Raw genomic sequence first — 18,367 nt, 5'->3', positions numbered from 1 at the left:
CCACTCCTACCGCAGAACACACCGGCAGAGAGAGACCTGCCCGCAGCGCAGCGGACTTTGTTTACATAAGACGACACGTCACACACTGTTTTTTTGTTTGTTTTTTAAACATGAGAAATACTGCACTAAAACACCTTTAGTCAGATGTAATAATTGCGCAACTAAAAATATCCCTGTCCAAAACATCAACAGTTATCGTAGATTCATTCGGGGATATTTTGAGGAAGTGACGCTTAGCTTTGTTGCCATGGTGTCTCGTTAAACTAACAGTAACTGCCACATAGAACCACGCCCCCAAGACCGGAATCTTTTTGTTTCTTCTTAATGAGCAAAAGAGAAACACGTGGAAATTGAACTTGTTCAGAAATGTATGCAGATTATTGGTTTTACATTTGTTCGTTAGCCTAAACTAAGTTTTCAATATCAAAGCCACAGAATAAATTCAGGCACAGACTACCAGATAGTCGATGCACAACCAGCGATACGATAGAAGGAGAGAGTCAAACAAATAGATGTATTTAGCCATTGACGTTATTCCCCGCTGAGAGTTTCTTCTGCAATCTGCAGTGGCTCTGGTGCATCATTTGTGAACACAATCCCTCAGTTTGTGGTCAGTATCCCAGTAATCAATGGGGTTTGTTTGTGACACTGACTCTCTAGTGTGCGGATGTGTGTCCTTTGTGGCCAGGCAGCAAGTCTAACAGACTGTGCCAACAGAAGTAAGCTCCACTCTGCAGGTTTGGAGGGCTTGGCAGGACTGGAGGGAGGCTGACCATCGCTACGTTCCAAATGCCACCCTATTGCCTATAGTGCACTACTTTTAACCGTGAAAACTAGTGCACTAAATAGGGAATAGGGTGCCATTTGTCAGGCTGACCATGCCAGTTGGATCATGCTTGGAGGATTAGCGTAAAAATACAATTACTGGAACAGGCAAAGTCCCTTGGTTCACAGCAATTAGACTGGTTCACCAACTGGTACTCATGGGAAGTGGGTACTCAATATGGCTGCCAGCCCCCGATCACAGAACTTTGACATGAATGGGGACGTCGGTTCTAGTAATTCTATGATTAGAACCCATGCAGCTTGGGAGAGGAGAGTCTGCAGCTGTCTACAACACAGATTCTCTCTCTCTCTCTATAGATATATATATATAATATATATATCTATAGAGAGAGAGAAGTAAATCAGTCCCAAACAACTTAATCTCAACCTTGTTTAAATCCTCATATTCAGGATGTGATCTGGACAACGACATCGATATCAGGAAACATGTATTCAACTGAAATGGGTCTTCTCCATTTAACCCAATCCCTCTGAACCAGAGAGGGGGCTGCCTTAATCGCCATCTACGTCTTCGGCGCCCGGGGAACAGTGGGTTTAACTGCCTTGCTCAGGGGCAGAATGACAGATGTTTACCTTGTCAGCTCGGGGGAAATCGATCCAGCAACCTTTCGGTTACTGGCCCAACGCTCTAAACACTAGGCCGCCTGACAGTAGATCACGCATCAACGATAGTAGGCAACAACAACAAAAAATCTCTGCATATTTATTTAATGTTTATTTAATGTTGCCTGATAATAGGTCCATGACAAACAGGGTTTTTAGGCTACAAGTTACAGCCTAATCAGCATTATCGTCAACGTTATTATAGTGACGTTAGAGACCAAAAAGCCCCTGATATTATTACCCAATTCAAAAACATCATCAGTGTTATCATCAAGCAAGAGGAGCATATGACAGGAACTAAAAGCCGCTGATGTTACTTCTATAATCAGAAATGAGGCAATGCGACAGGGGGCTGTTTAACTCGCTGTGGTTGAGGTGTGTGTGTGTGTGTATGTGTTTGTGTGTGTAAAGGCGTCCGCATGCTTCTCAACTGAAACAGTTCGGAAGAGTTTGTGCATATATTACGAAGAGATTTTGTGACGTTTTTGTTCGTTTTGGACTTCCGTAAGGGTTTTTTCACCTGTAACCCGAAGTCTAAGCCCCTTCGTCGGTGATTGGTCAACAGTAGGGATTCTTCAATAAAGTATTATTGTCATTCAACGTTTTCATGCAAATCTTTTCACCTGATAAATACTGCACCAAAAATCTTAGTTAGATGGAAAATTGCACGACTAAGATCTCTGCAAAAAAAATTAAAAAATAATAATAACTGGTTTGTTTGGCTACGGTGTCTCAAAATGGACAAACAGTACTATTGCTGCTTTTTTCTAATCTTTCAAGTGAAGGCCTTCTTTTTTTATTTGACCCTTTTTATCTCCCCCAATTTCAATATTGTTTCATCGCTGCAACTCGGGAGAGGGGAAGGTCGAGTCTTGCGTCCTCCATACCTCGCTCCTTAACAACCGCCGGCTTAACCTGGAAGCCAGCTGTACCAATGTGTAAGAGGAAAAACACTGTTCAACTGACGACCAAAATCAGCCTGCAGGCGCCCGGCCCGCCTCAAGGAGTCGCTAGAGCACAATAAGCCAAGTAAAGCCCCAGCAGGCCAAACCCTCCCCTAACCCGGACGACGCTGGGCCAATTGTGCGCCGCCCTATGAGACTCCCGGTCACGGACGGTTTTGACACAGCCTGGGATCGAACCCGGGTCTGTAGTGACGCCTCAAGCACTGCGATAAGTGTAGGCCTTTTAAGGAAGCATGCGAGCACATTCGTCCGGTTCGCCTAACTGAAGTGTGCTGGCGCCTTAAGAGAGACCGACAGAGAGAGAGAGACAAACAGAATCAGACAGACAGTCAGACAGAGACAAACAGAATCAGACAGATAGTCAGACAGAGACAAACAGAATCAGACAGACAGTCAGGCAGAGAAACAGACAGAGAGAGACAGAGAGAGACAGACAGACAGAGAGAGACAGAGAGAGACAGACAGACAGAGACAGACAGACAGACAGGCAGAGACAGACAGGCAGAGACAGACAGAGACAGACACACTCAGAGAGAGAGACAGACAGAATCAGACAGACCGAGAGACAGAGAAACAGACAGAATCAGACAGAGAGAGACAGACAGACTGAGACGGACAGACAGTCAGACAGAATCAGAGAGAGACAAACAGAATCAGACAGACAGTCAGACAGAGAAAAAGAGACTCAGACAGACCAAGAGACAGAGAAACAGACAGAGACAGACAGAGAGACAGACAGAGAAACAGACAGAGAGAGAGACAGACAGAATCAGACAGAGAAACAGACAGAGAGACAGACAGAGAGACAGACAGACACAAGAGAAGTGATGATGCAGCAAAGGAATGTAAATAAAAGAATGCCTTCAAATATCAGGCCTGACAATGCAGAACTGTCACGGGTAACATCTTATACGTGGTCAGGACCATAAAAAGCCCAGCCAGATCTGACTGTGGAGAACAGCTTTATGACATTGCCAGAATAATTTTGATACTCCCCAGACTTCTCTCTGAGAACACTGTTACAGGACTAACCCAACCGCCTTGGTAAAAGATTCCTCAGCGGAGTGCCCACAAACGTTTTTCAGGGGAAACAGAAGTTGGGTTGAAAATACTGTATCCTTGAAAAAACGGAAACATCGGATTTCTTCCGAACCCACGGAGAGAGTGGTTACAGACAGACAGGTTAAAATGTATCTAATAACACCAGCAAATGATCTTAACATCTTTCAGATTGCTGTCAACACATCAGGGTTGACACAATGACAGAGAACAGAGCACCAACCAACCAAACAAACAAACAAATGTACTACTTTTGAGGGAACATTGTGCAGGTTGTACTGCGGCCAAACAAAAGGAGAGTGAGAGAGTGAGCGAGAGAGAGAGACAACAGAACAGTGTTGGATGCAGGAACCAGGATGACAGTATCACAGGCCTTCCACCTTGGGGCCTGGCTGGCACAGAGGCAGACAACAAGCAGCATAACCAGATGATTCATGACTTTAAAAATGGAAAACGACGCGTCGAGGGGGAGCGAGTGCTGACAACTGCTAAAACTCCCCTCCGACTCAGAACAATGAATTCAAGTGCTGATGAGAGACAGAGACAGAGAGACAGGAGAGAGAGAGAAGACAGACAGAGAGACAGACCCAAGAGAGTTTGGTGACATTCGGCACATAGCATAGGGCTAGACAACCACTGAAACTGGTAACATTGCAGATCCGTAAAGGATGAGAGAGATACCAATAGCGTTTGCTGGCCGAGAGTACTTAGCACCTCTGAACGTAATTTGCAAACCGAGTGTGCACCGATTTTACATGTAGAATTGCGTGAAATTTTTTTGGGCAGTCACAGACATCGAAAGTGGACGGTCCTTTAAAACACGCTGCCTGATCGGCAGACGAAAGCTAGATCGGATGCGATGTGTGCAAGCCTTAAAACACGCTGACTGATCGGCAGACGAAAGCTAGATCGGTGCGATGTGTGCAAGCCTTAAAACACGCTGACTGATCGGCAGACGAAAGCTAGATCGGTGCGATGTGTGCAAGCCTTAAAACACGCTGACTGATCGGCAGACGAAAGCTAGATCGGTGCGATGTGTGCAAGCCTTAAAACACGCTGACTGATCGGCACACGAAAGCTAGATCGGTGCGATGTGTGCAAGCCTTAAAACACGCTGACTGATCGGCAGACGAAAGCTAGATCGGTGCGATGTGTGCAAGCCTTAAAACACGCTGACTGATCGGCAGACGAAAGCTAGATCGGTGCGATGTGTGCAAGCCTTTAAACTCTCGAGTCGATGTCCGCACCACAGTGGAAATCTAATTAGCATAATAAATACAAAAATCCCCATCAAAATCCATTGGTTTAAGCTACAGATATCTATATTTTTTTGCATGGGCTGCGTCTCAATCCACCCCATCCACAAATGGCGGCCTTTCGCATTTGCGGTGGAAGGTGGCCGAGCTACAGAGGTGTTTGTCAGACCATGAGACATCCCGAAAACCTGTCTTGTCAAAAAAACGTCATGAGACAAGCGTCACGGGACTCGCCTGTAGTCAGTACTGCCGATCCGCCTTCGGTACCGCCCATCTCTCCTCGGCACCGCCCATCTGTCCTCGGTACCGCCCATCTGTCCTCGGTACCTACTTCTGTCTGTAGCTTCAATTTGGGCTACACACACTAATATGACCCCTCTACGGGACTCTCAGGAACACGTCGGTTGTTTTGCTCTAGGACACCCACAAGCCTCATCTGAGGGTAGCCCGGTACCAGTAGAAAACATATGGAAGTATATATATATATAAGTAGTTTGGTGCCAAATAAAATGGGGTTAAAAATGGATACTTCAATTTTTTTTTAAATGATTTCCTGATATTTTATCTTTCTCAGATTTAGGACCGACACTTTAAAACAAACTTTCTTTGGATTTATTTTTGGACTATATGTTATTCCATGTATGAGTCTGTTATTCAATGTGTTTCTATTGGCTAATAGCAGTACACCATGCCCAAACCAGACGTCCGCCATTGGGCCCAATGTCCCCCCCACACCAAACGCAATCACAACACGCAGGTTGAAATATCAAAAAACTCTGAACCAATTATATTAATTTGGGGACAGGTCGAAAAGCATTAAACTTGCATTGGCAATTTAGCTAGCTAGCTTGCAGTTGCTAGCTAATTTGTCCTATTTAGCTAGCTAGCTTGCTGTTGCTAGCTAATTTGTCCTCTGATATAAACATTGAGTTATTTTACGAGAAATGCACAAGGTCCTCTACTCCGACAATTAATCCACACATAAAACAGTCAACCGAATTGTTTCTAGTCATCTCTCCTCCTTCCAGGCATTTTCTTCTTTGGACTTTATATGGCGATTGGCATCTAACTTTCATAATAAGGTGTGTTACCACAACCGACCGACCGACCGAAGTTCATCTTTCAATCACCCACATGGGTATAACCAATGAGGAGATGGCAAGTGGGTATGTGCTTCTAAAAGCCAATGAGGAGATGGGAGAGGCAGGACTTGCATCGCGTTCGGCGTCACAAATAGAAACAACTTCTATTTTAGCGTCTGGCTACGCAGATGCTCATTGGCGTGTGCAATGATTGAATAACATGTATGTGTACATTTATTTTGGTTTGGGTAGCGTGTAAAGCCAAAATCAATGTTGCATCAAATAACTTATTTATATATAGATTTATTTTTTTAAATACCTAAACAGGCCCTAAAAATTCAGCTCATACAGTAGAAGGTCATGAGATGCAACTTCTTATTAGCCCAACACTGGAATACATGTTAACGGCAGACCATTGGGCAACTACTATGATGTTTTCAACACCACATACTGTATATGTAATTCAAACAAAAACTGCAGTAGTAGTAGTAGTAGTAGTAGTAGTAGTAATAGCAGCAGCAACACAGTCAGTAAAATGGTGTTACAGAACACAGAGCTTTCTGGCCTAAACCTGAATAAGATTCATTTTCCAAATAACCAATATTGACAAGCAGTAAACCTACGGACTGATTGGCTAGGCTAAGCAGCAACACTGATCTGTGTAGAAAAGCTAGGCTAAATACTGGCTAGGCTAAGCAGCAACACTAGATCTGTGTAGAGAAGCTAGGCTAAATACTGGCTAAGCTAAATAGAGCTAGTCAGTAGTCAGTCAGAGTACAATACTTACAGCAATAGTTCATCCTGGTCATCACAGATAAACAGAGGACACCTGACAAAAAAAAACCTCTCTCCAGCCCAGTCCCACCTCCAGCTCTGCTATTCCTTTTTATTTGGATGTATTTAACTAGAGTGCTCTACTGCTCCTCCTCAACAGCAGGAGATTCCTACAGACGCACATCAGCAGCAGGCGCCGCCACCGTACTGTAGTGCGCGCGATGCCTCGTAACCAATAGGAGCAGAGAGAATACTCACACGGCCCCTCCCTTCCTTTCTCTGACTGACACAACTGGCTATCTATAGATTCTATAGTAGAGAGAGGCACAGGTGAGGAGTTTACGATGGATCGAAATCCCGTAATCAGAGAAAAGTCAACTCCACCTCAGCTACAACTCAATCCATCTCTAAATATGTTACATATGGTTCTGTACTTTCCATTCCAACATCGCGCTCACTCTCCCTCCTCTACCACTCTTTCAGTCTCTCTCCCTCCCTCCCTCCTCTCTCTTTCAGTCTCTCTACCTCCCCTCTCTCGCTAGCGAACAGAACAGCAAAGCCATCTGCGCCGCAGTGGAAACTGCTGTATCGGACTTAACCCTCGCAGCGCCAGAACTGGGACTAGAGAGCTCACAAACAAACACACCATCACACACTAGGAACCCTCCTGGGGTTCTGCATTACAGTACTATAGTATAACCTCCTGGGGTGCTGCATTACAGTACTATAGCATAACCTCCTGGGGTGCTGCATTACAGTACTATAGTATAACCTCCTGGGGTTCTGCATTACAGTACTATAGTATAACCTCCTGGGGTGCTGCATTACAGTACTATAGTATAACCTCCTGGGGTGCTGCCATTACAGTACTATAGTATAACCTCCTGGGGTGCTGCATTACAGTACTATAGTATAACCTCCTGGGGTGCTGCATTACAGTACTATAGTATAACCTCCTGGGGTGCTGCATTACAGTACTATAGTATAACCTCCTGGGGTGCTGCATTACAGTACTATAGTATAACCTCCTGGGGTGCTGCATTACAGTACTATAGTATAACCTCCTGGGGTGCTGCGTTACAGTACTATAGTATAACCTCCTGGGGTGCTGCATTACAGTACTATAGTATAACCTCCTGGGGTGCTGCCATTACAGTACTATAGTATAACCTCCTGGGGTGCTGCATTACAGTACTATAGTATAACCTCCTGGGGTGCTGCGTTACAGTACTATAGTATAACCTCCTGGGGTGCTGCATTACAGTACTATAGTATAACCTCCTGGGGTGCTGCCATTACAGTACTATAGTATAACCTCCTGGGGTGCTGCATTACAGTACTATAGTATAACCTCCTGGGGTGCTGCATTACAGTACTATAGTATAACCTCCTGGGGTGCTGCATTACAGTACTATAGTATAACCTCCTGGGGTTCTGCATTACAGTACTATAGTATAACCTCCTGGGGTTCTGCATTACAGTACTATAGTATAACCTCCTGGGGTGCTGCATTACAGTACTATAGTATAACCTCCTGGGGTGCTGCATTACAGTACTATAGTATAACCTCCTGGGGTTCTGCATTACAGTACTATAGTATAACCTCCTGGGGTTCTGCATTACAGTACTATAGTATAACCTCCTGGGGTGCTGCATTACAGTACTATAGTATAACCTCCTGGGGTGCTGCCATTACAGTACTATAGTATAACCTCCTGGGGTGCTGCATTACAGTACTATAGTATAACCTCCTGGGGTTCTGCATTACAGTACTATAGTATAACCTCCTGGGGTTCTGCATTACAGTACTATAGTATAACCTCCTGGGGTGCTGCATTACAGTACTATAGTATAACCTCCTGGGGTGCTGCATTACAGTACTATAGTATAACCTCCTGGGGTGCTGCATTACAGTACTATAGTATAACCTCCTGGGGTTCTGCATTACAGTACTATAGTATAACCTCCTGGGGTTCTGCATTACAGTACTATAGTATAACCTCCTGGGGTTCTGCATTACAGTACTATAGTATAACCTCCTGGGGTTCTGCATTACAGTACTATAGTATAACCTCCTGGGGTTCTGCATTACAGTACTATAGTATAACCTCCTGGGGTGCTGCATTACAGTACTATAGTATAACCTCCTGGGGTTCTGCATTACAGTACTATAGTATAACCTCCTGGGGTGCTGCATTACAGTACTATAGTATAACCTCCTGGGGTGCTGCATTACAGTACTATAGTATAACCTCCTGGGGTGCTGCATTACAGTACTATAGTATAACCTCCTGGGGTTCTGCATTACAGTACTATAGTATAACCTCCTGGGGTTCTGCATTACAGTACTATAGTATAACCTCCTGGGGTTCTGCATTACAGTACTATAGTATAACCTCCTGGGGTTCTGCATTACAGTACTATAGTATAACCTCCTGGGGTTCTGCATTACAGTACTATAGTATAACCTCCTGGGGTGCTGCATTACAGTACTATAGTATAACCTCCTGGGGTGCTGCATTACAGTACTATAGTATAACCTCCTGGGGTGCTACATTACAGTACTATAGTATAACCTCTTAGGGTGCTGCATTACAGTACTATAGTATAACCCCCTGGGGTGCTACATTACAGTACTATAGTATAACCTCTTAGGGTGCTGCATTACAGAACATAGTAGTCTATGGTTGTGTCTGACAGCACTCGGGCTACACTCCTAAACTCCAACGAGACTGCTGCCTTCCTCTCCACACCGTCCTGCTGCCTTCCTCTCCACACCGTCCTGCTGCCTTCCTCTCCACACCGTCCTGCTGCCTTCCTCTCCACACCGTCCTGCTGCCTTCCTCTCCACACCGTCCTGCTGCCTTCCTCTCCACACCGTCCTACTGCCTTCCTCTCCACACCGTCATGCTGCCTTCCTCTCCACACCGTCATGCTGCCTTCCTCTCCATGCTGCCTTTCTCTCCACGCCGTCCTGCTGCCTTCCTCTCCACACCGTCCTGCTGCCTTCCTCTCCACACCGTCCTGCTGCCTTCCTCTCCACACCGTCATGCTGCCTTCCTCTCCACACCGTCATGCTGCCTTTCTCTCCACACCGTCCTGGTGCCTTCCTCTCCACACCGTCCTGCTGCCTTCCTCTCCACACCGTCCTGCTGCCTTCCTCTCCACACCGTCCTGCTGCCTTCCTCTCCACACCGTCATGCTGCCTTCCTCTCCATGCTGCCTTTCTCTCCACGCCGTCCTGCTGCCTTCCTCTCCACACCGTCCTGCTGCCTTCCTCTCCACACCGTCCTGCTGCCTTCCTCTCCACACCGTCATGCTGCCTTCCTCTCCATGCTGCCTTTCTCTCCACGCCGTCCTGCTGCCTTCCTCTCCACACCGTCCTGCTGCCTTCCTCTCCACACCGTCATGCTGCCTTCCTCTCCATGCTGCCTTCCTCTCCACACCGTCATGTTGCTGTGCTCACTGCCAATCAAATCTCCTTTAATGTATTTATTTAATCCATTTTAGAATAAGCTGTAACTTCACAAAATGTGGAAAAAGTCAAGGGGTCTGAATACATTGTGTTTATCTGCTATCCCACCATAGTAGAAAAGATGACACTTCTGTGTGAGAAAGAAATATTCAAAACAAGTAACCTTTATTTAACTAGGCAAGACAGTTAAGAACAAATTCTTATTTTCAATGAAGGCCTATTGGGGAACAGTGGGTTAACTGCCTTGTTCAGGGGCAGAACGGCAGATTTTTTTACTTTGTCAGCTTGGGGATTCGATCTAGCAACCTTTCGGGAACTGGCCCAACACTCTAAATACTAGGCTACCTGCCACTAGGCTACTCTGGGACAGTTGTGGGATGCTATAGATGGGTGATTCTGCAACTTCAGGCACTTTGGCTTTCAGAAATTAAAATGTATTGAAACATCATTTTACCAGTATTATAATCGTCTTTGATTTGTCTAGAAATAATACCTGATAATGGCTGCGATCGTACTGTTCAGGAATTTATATATTTTTGTCGTTTTTTTCTCAGACAGCCTTAGACCAATGTAATTTCCATCACATCATTAAACATTGATTTTAGTTGAAAATGAAATATCATACAATTATTTTATAAACACATTTCTTATGCATTTGTACATTAACTTGCATTGAATATTATTTTAAGTGCTTTTTAAGGTTTTCCTAAAATGAATATTTCAACACAACGCCTCAATGTATAAACTTGCCTTTGTGAAGAGCTGAAAACATTTATTTATCATTAGAAAATATACATATTTCCACCCAACCTGTTTGTGAGATTATAACAACGATGTGATTTCTAAAACAAATCAATCAATGTCAATTATACAGAATATACGAATGTACCTCAAAATATGGGTGTGGTGGAAATGACAAGGTGTGGGTGGTAATGACAAGGCGTGGGTGGCAATGACAAGGTGTGGGTGGAAATGACAAGGTGTGGGTGGTAATGACAAGGTGTGGGTGGAAATGACAAGGTGTGGGTGGAAATGACAAGGTGTGGGTGGAAATGACAAGGTGTGGGTGGCAATGACAAGGCGTGGGTGGATGTGACAAGGCGTGGGTGGTAATGACAAGGTGTGGGTGGTAATGACAAGGTGTGGGTGGTAATGACAAGGCGTGGGTGGTAATGACAAGGTGTGGGTGGAAATGACAAGGTGTGGGTGGTAATGACAAGGTGTGGGTGGAAATGACAAGGTGTGGGTGGAAATTACAAGGTGTGGGTGGTAATGACAAGGTGTGGGTGGTAATGACAAGGTGTGGGTGGTAATGACAAGGTGTGGGTGGTAATGACAAGGTGTGGGTGGAAATGACAAGGTGTGGGTGGAAATGACAAGGTGTGGGTGGAAATGACAAGGTGTGGGTGGTAATGACAAGGTGTGGGTGGATATTACATATGTAAAAAAAAAAATGAAAACAATATTTTATTGCAAACATTTTGAACAACAACCATTATAGAACATTTAATTAATTTAAGCAAAAGTAAGATTCCAAAAGTGGACAGAGATCATGGAAGTAGGCCAGTGGTTTGGAGAGATGAGCCCAGAGGGAGGGGTCCTCCGTATAGCAGAGCTCAGTGGTTTGGAGAGATGAGCCCAGAGGGAGGGGTCCTCCGTATAGCAGAGCTCAGTGGTTTGGAGAGATGAGCCCAGAGGGAGGGGTCCTCCGTATAGCAGAGCTCAGTGGTTTGGAGAGATGAGCCCAGATTGCAGAGGGGTCCTCCGTATAGCAGAGCTCAGTGGTTTGGAGAGATGAGCCCAGATTGCAGAGAAATCATCCGCATAGCAGAGCTCAGTGAGCATCGGGAAACGGTATCATTTGTGTGGTATGTCCAACACAGGTGTGGAGGGTCACCTGCATGTGAGAATCACCAAAGTGAACCGCCTGGATCTCACTGGTGAATTTACACAGGTAGTTCTCTCAGTGGCACAACTTTGGTTTTATATTATTATAATTTGTTTTATCCAGTCGGATAAACACTCCAAACAGCCTACCTGACCGCTCTGAGATGTCTGCATGGTCCTAAAGCACACCGTTGCCTCGTTTTGTATCACATTCCTATGATAAAACTACGGGGGACAAAAATGCAATTTCAGAATGTGAGATTGACATGTCCCCCCCCCTCCATCCCCAGTGAAAGTTGCGCCCCCGAGTTCTCTGCCACGTCAATATGCACGATGATCTCCTCTTTCCGCAGATTCTCTTTTAATCCTCTCTGTTTGGAGTATTGGTGTCGAATGTTGTACATGCAGGGTGCCACACACCTTTTCTTATACTGTCAAATGTACAGTGAACTTCTCCATGTTTCCCACTTTGTTTTTCCTTCTCTTTAGCTTTGTTTTTCCACTCAAACCACCATGTCTGCTCACCAGCATCAAAGTCAGATGTTTTAAGCTCTTTTGCTTTACAAAGGCAGCACTCTCTATACATGCACTCTTTCTTCAGGTTCTGACAGCACAACGACCCAATGAGGTTCTGACAGCACAACGACCCAATGAGGTTCTGACAGCACAACGACCCAATGAGGTTCTGACAGCACAACGACCCAATGAGGTTCTGACAGCACAAAGACTCAATAAGGTTCTGACAGCACAACGACCCAATAAGGTTGACAGCACAACGACCCAATGAGGTTCTGACAGCACAACGACCCAATAAGGTTCTGACAGCACAACGACCCAATAAGGTTCTGACAGCACAAAGACCCAATAAGGTTCTGACAGCACAACGACCCAATAAGGTTCTGACAGCACAACGACCCAATAAGGTTCTGACAGCACAACGACCCAATGAGGTTCTGACAGCACAACGACCCAATAAGGTTCTGACAGCACAACGACCCAATAAGGTTCTGACAGCACAAAGACCCAATAAGGTTCTGACAGCACAACGACCCAATAAGGTTCTGACAGCACAACGACCCAATAAGGTTCTGACAGCACAAAGACCCAATAAGGTTCTGACAGCACAATGACCCAATAAGGTTTTCATTGTTGCTGTATCACCTTGTGACACTGTAGTTTGTCGGCCATGAACTGGAGGTCGGCGTGGGTTTTGCAGAGACGTGTCCATATCCTGGACCGCTGGCTTGACAACCCAAAAATACGTATTTTAAAGAATTCATAGTAGGACATTTTAATCTCTGAATATTTCCTGTTAAACTTCTGATAAAAAGGTTCTGAACTGTGCCATTCAAGAAGCGTTTCTGCTTTTTTTTAAAAAATTATTTCTTTCTTTCTTTCTTGTTCCTCATTAGTGTGTCCCTTTTCCCCCGCTGTGGCTCTGCTGTTGTCATCACGTTCATAGAATCTGGTGATTTTCTCTTCTGTGCCAGGGGACATTCTGTTACACTGATTCTTCCTGGAGTATTGAAGACTCGATGGCCTGTTTTCGTTTGCCCTCATTGCTTTGGCTTGAAAATCGAAAGTCGTCTGTTTGCAGCTTTGACCAGGCCGTACTTTCTCAGGATGTTTCCTCTGAGCATCTTTCGAAGCCACTTGTTTGTCCTTTGGCACTGTGCATTTTTTGATACTTTTGCTTTAACTCTGCAATGATGGTTATTTTGAAACAATAAAATCCTTCTCAAGTTCTTCGTAGTTCCCTTCATTTTCTGTTTAGTCTTTGGGCGAATCTGGTCTATCCATCTTCTTCATCAGTTGATCCTACCTTTTTTTTTGTATTTCTCAGTTTTCCGTTAAGCTTTATCAGGTTTGACATCATGCAAAGATCTCTGTGTTTTTGAGCGACCTCTTCCAACCTTTTTCCTTCCAGCAAGTATTAGACTTCTCATTCCTGTTGCAGACGATGAGGACTGGGTATCAGGGCGGGCATCAGGGCAGGTACGTTAGCGGCAGGTATGTTAGCCTCATGTTCTGGCTGCAAGTCATCTGGTGACTGAGGTGGTGTGTTGCCTGATAGGTAGGTCTCCATTGCAACTGTTCTCTTTAGTTTGTCTTCTATTCCGTTGGTTACATTGCCATCTCTTGCTTCTTTGTTCTCGCTTTGTAAGCTCAGAGATGGATATCACTTCTCCCTTCTCTTTTTTTCATCCAGTATCTCTCCCTGTCTTTTTGCAGATGTTCCTGGTATCATATAGGATCATTTAAAATGTCTATGTCTGTGACCTCCGTGCTATTTTATGTGGCATCTTCTAAAAACAAAGAAAAATAATTCTTAAGTTTTCTAATTGTGCACACCTTGGAGTATTTTCTAGACTCAAGTTATTTAAAACGTGATTAAATAAGCCTACTTGTTTTTAAAGTAAAAAGTAATAATGGATTTTTGTCATTTCCACAACATTCTGTCATTTCCATCACAGTTAAGTTTGTGATGGAAATAACTGATGGAAATTGCGCTTCTGTTGTTTTTGGAGAAAAATGACAGACTGCTTAGCATGCGTTGGCCAGTATTATAGCTAGCATATGGTTTACACTAAATACATCAAATATATATTTTTAAAAAATCAAAATTCTACCACAAATTAAAGAAATTGTAGCCTATTTGTAAATGACTGACAATAAAAATATTCTCTACACAAGCAATATTGACCTAGATTTTTCATCAACTTCTGGACAGCACATCAGGAACAACTGTCCTCTGCAGCCACGTGCTTCTGTGTCACAATATGTTTCCATGGTAACTAAATTTAACATTCTCTTGAAAAAAAAACTTTATTAATGAGGAATTTGCTATCAGTGGTGGAAATGACACCACTCCCGAAGGACAGGTATATTTTGTGTAAATAAAAGTGCATACTCACAATAAATATTGATGTAGATTTTATATGACTCTTTCTCTAGAAGATAACATTAATAATTACACATTTATGTCATGTTTTCTCATAGAAAAAAATTGTAGAAGCTCAAAAGTCGGGGTCAGGGGCAAGGGCAAAACAGTGAGAGGTATAAAATGCACCTGAAAAGTAGCTAAAATACTTGATAGAGAGATGTCTAAAGAAATATGGGGTGATTGTAGTGTAAACTTAATACATAAAGAATAAAACCATATATATTTTTTAATAAAATCCCCAAAATTGACCCTGAGGACATAGAAGTTACCGTAGTTGCATAATTACCCAGATCCCAAATTAATACAACTACTCAAAAACAATTTTTAAAAGCAATGAGGCTGATGCAACAGATCAGAACGTTTAGCTTAAAATGTTGATAACCTAATAGGTTACTTCTTCACATTATCAGCGCAGCAATGTGCACACGGCAGTAGGCTGTGAGCGCAAATGTTCCAAAATGCAATCAACTTACGGGAAAACACTGTTTTCATAATTGATCGCAAATATTGATTATTCAAGTAATGCTTTATTAGAAAAGGTTCAATTTTAATAAAAATAAATGTTTTTTTAATCAATTTTAGAATAAGTCTAATGTAAGAAAATGTGGAAAAAGTCAAGGGGTCTGAATACTTTCCGAATGCACTGTAGACTAGTGGTTTTGCTGTTCGTCAGGACTACTCATCTGATTGGCTGACAAAAAGTACACGTGGACAGTTCTCCTAACATCTTCAATATGCGCCTCAGAATTCGATAAGAAGGACGCCTGCAGTTACATCCCGGATGTGTCCATCGGGGACGTCACGTGACGAGCATAGACTAATAAGAGTTTAGATACGAGAGAGAGCCATGCGAGTGAGCGGTGCTTCGTAGCACGGCGTTTGGTAACCGGGAGAAGTGAATTGTAACTATATTCAGCCCAAGGGCACAACGGTCACGCAAGGGGGATGGCAAATTGTGAACGTGAGACTGATGAAATGTTTGATGCCTGCGCAAGAAACAAAGCGGAGATCATGCCTTTCATGTGACTTTGTTAAAAATCACCAGTCACATCATGCAGCCTTAGAATGTATTAAAAATCAGAACATATTGCCCAATGTTTGTAAAACAACTAAAGTTGCATAAATAACTCTAAATTAAACATGGAAGTACCGGTTTCTTTGTTTACCGATCAGCTTGTCCGCACTCCCTCAAATCGTTTGGAGAAACATCATTTTTATTTTATTCAGCTTTGTTCAATTTTATTCTCCATATTATAAAATAATGCCATGGAATTCTAAGCAAATCTTGTGTGCTAAATGAACTAGTGTAGCCCACAGCCATATTTTCTTCATATCATGTTTCTTTAGAGCTGTCTAAAATAAATAATGGATGTATTGTGATGGTGTCAGCTATATTACATGGATTTATTAGACTTTTAAACATGTAGATGTTTTAAAAGGTCTGCATCAGTGGCTTGTAGGCTGTGTGTGGAAGCCAGGAGATGCTAAACGTGTTTGTGTTCATTAACAGTCAATTACCGTGAGACCAACAGTTATTTGCTTGTTAATCACCAGCTGACAACATTCCATGACGTCACAGCCCTAGGTGTGACAATTGCAGAGCCTCCGGAGATATTTAGCTCCGTACCGCAACGGCGTGCACCTCTCAAACGCTGTAGCCTTTATGCGGAGGGCGCCGTCTAGCTCATTGACGTGATTGGTTGAGCGTAGGGGAGGGCGGGAGGTCCTGTATAAACACAAAACTCGCTTCTTTGACAACTTCCTTCAAAACAGCTCTGCGAAGCCCCCGACTTCTGCGGGGTGAGGGGGGCAATCGCAGTAAATGCTGTATGGCCACTGCAGACTTTTGGATTGACCCATGCAGGGCCTTTTAGTCTCTACGATTAGTTCACTGAGATGGGTGTGAATAAGTGTGCCATAAAACAAAAATACACAGTACCAGTCAAATGTTGACATCAGCAAACCCCTCGCCCACACACAACGCCATACAGTTGAAACCAGGATTCATCTGTGGAGATCACACTTCTCCAGCGTGCCAGTGGCCATCGAAGGTGAGCATTTGCCCACTGAAGTCGGTTACGACACTGAACTGCAGTCAGGTCCAGACCCTGGTGAGGACGACGAGCATGCAGATGAGCTTCCCTGAGACGGTTTTCTGACCGTTTGTGCAGATATTATTCGCTTGTGCAAACCCACAGTTTCATCAGCTGTCCGGGTGGCTGGTCTCAGACGATCCCATAGGTGAAGAAGCCGGATGTGGGGGCCCTGTGCTGGCTTTGTTACACGTTGTGAGGCCAGTTGGACGTACTGCCAAATTCTCTAAAACGACATTGGAGGAGGCTTATGGAACATTCAATTATCTGGCAACAGCTCTGGTGAACATTTCTACAGTCAGCATGCCAATTGCAGGCACTCTCAAAACTTGAGACATCTGTGGCTTTGTGTTGTGTGACAAAACTGTACATTTTTAGAGTGGCCTTTTATTGTCCTCAGCACAAGGTGCACCTGTGTAATTGATCATGCTGTTGAACCAGCTTCTTGATATGCCACATCTGTCAGGTGGATGGATTATCTTGACAAAGGAGAGATTCTCACTTACAGGGATGTAAACAAATTTGTGCACAACGTTGGAGAGAAATAAGCTTTTTTTTTTGTGAGTATGGAACATTTCTGGGATATTTTATTTCAGCTCATGAAACCAACACATTGTGTTAATATTTTTTGTTCAGTGTATTTCCAGTATCCAGCCAGTGAGGAGGACTGGACGTAGAGGATCAGCACAGTGATGCTAATCAGAGAGCCGGGGAGTCTGCCTGTTCTGAGCCACATGTACCAGGTAATCACAAGCAGCTGCTGAACTCAATCAACCCAGTGGGACATATCAGTAGACCACACAGAGAGCGGGAATGTGTTGATAAGTGTGTGTGTCTGTCTTCTCCCCCTTTCACTGATTTAAAGTGAAGACCAAAAGGATGCAATGAGAAAATGATAGGCCCTATGTGGTGATTAAAAAGGCACCCACCCTTACAAAGAAACATTCATTCAAAATGGTGAAATTGAATCGATCATAGATGGTAGATGCAGGCTATTCACCAAGAGGCGGCAGGCCCCCTCTCTTGGCTCTTGATAGTGCTTTCCTTCCACGCCTCGGAGTCGTCACAAAAGTCAGGGCGATAGATTTACGATGAGTCTTGATTTATTGAAAGGTGAGCTGCTAGCAAGTCTAGGGTTGCCAGCAGCCAGGCAGATCTATAATAATTATACTGTTGATAGGAGATCCAGTAGACCTATAGTGCCTGCCTGGTAATCCCCACGCTATGACTCACTGCGTACTATAAGGCAGTGCCTATTCACATCCTTGAATGAGTCAGTCTTCTGTAATACAGCAACATAGCCTAGAGTCAGAGAAATCAACCTGCTTGACTTTGGGTTGCCTTCCACATCCAGTGGACCGATGACCTTTCCTAGGAGTCCTA

The 18,367-nt window shown here is 44.0% G+C and overlaps 1 protein-coding gene across 12 annotated transcripts in view; it reads right to left on the bottom strand.

Moving 5' to 3' along the window:
• Positions 1-18,367, bottom strand: part of LOC110522713 (tight junction protein ZO-1) — a 176,674-nt gene that overhangs the window by 82,734 nt on the left and 75,573 nt on the right. The window contains exon 1 of one of the 12 annotated variants that reach the window (XM_036969354.1): positions 6,599-7,219. The exons of the other annotated variants lie outside the window; for them this stretch is intronic. The gene's annotated coding sequence lies outside the window, so the exon portion shown is untranslated. Of the gene's footprint in view, positions 1-6,598; positions 7,220-18,367 lie in introns of those variants that run through there. 12 annotated transcript variants of the gene reach the window in all.

Source organism: Oncorhynchus mykiss, chromosome 30 (genome assembly GCF_013265735.2).
Source record: "Oncorhynchus mykiss isolate Arlee chromosome 30, USDA_OmykA_1.1, whole genome shotgun sequence".
NCBI lineage: Eukaryota > Metazoa > Chordata > Actinopteri > Salmoniformes > Salmonidae > Oncorhynchus > Oncorhynchus mykiss.
This window is presented reverse-complemented; position numbering and strand designations above follow the sequence as displayed.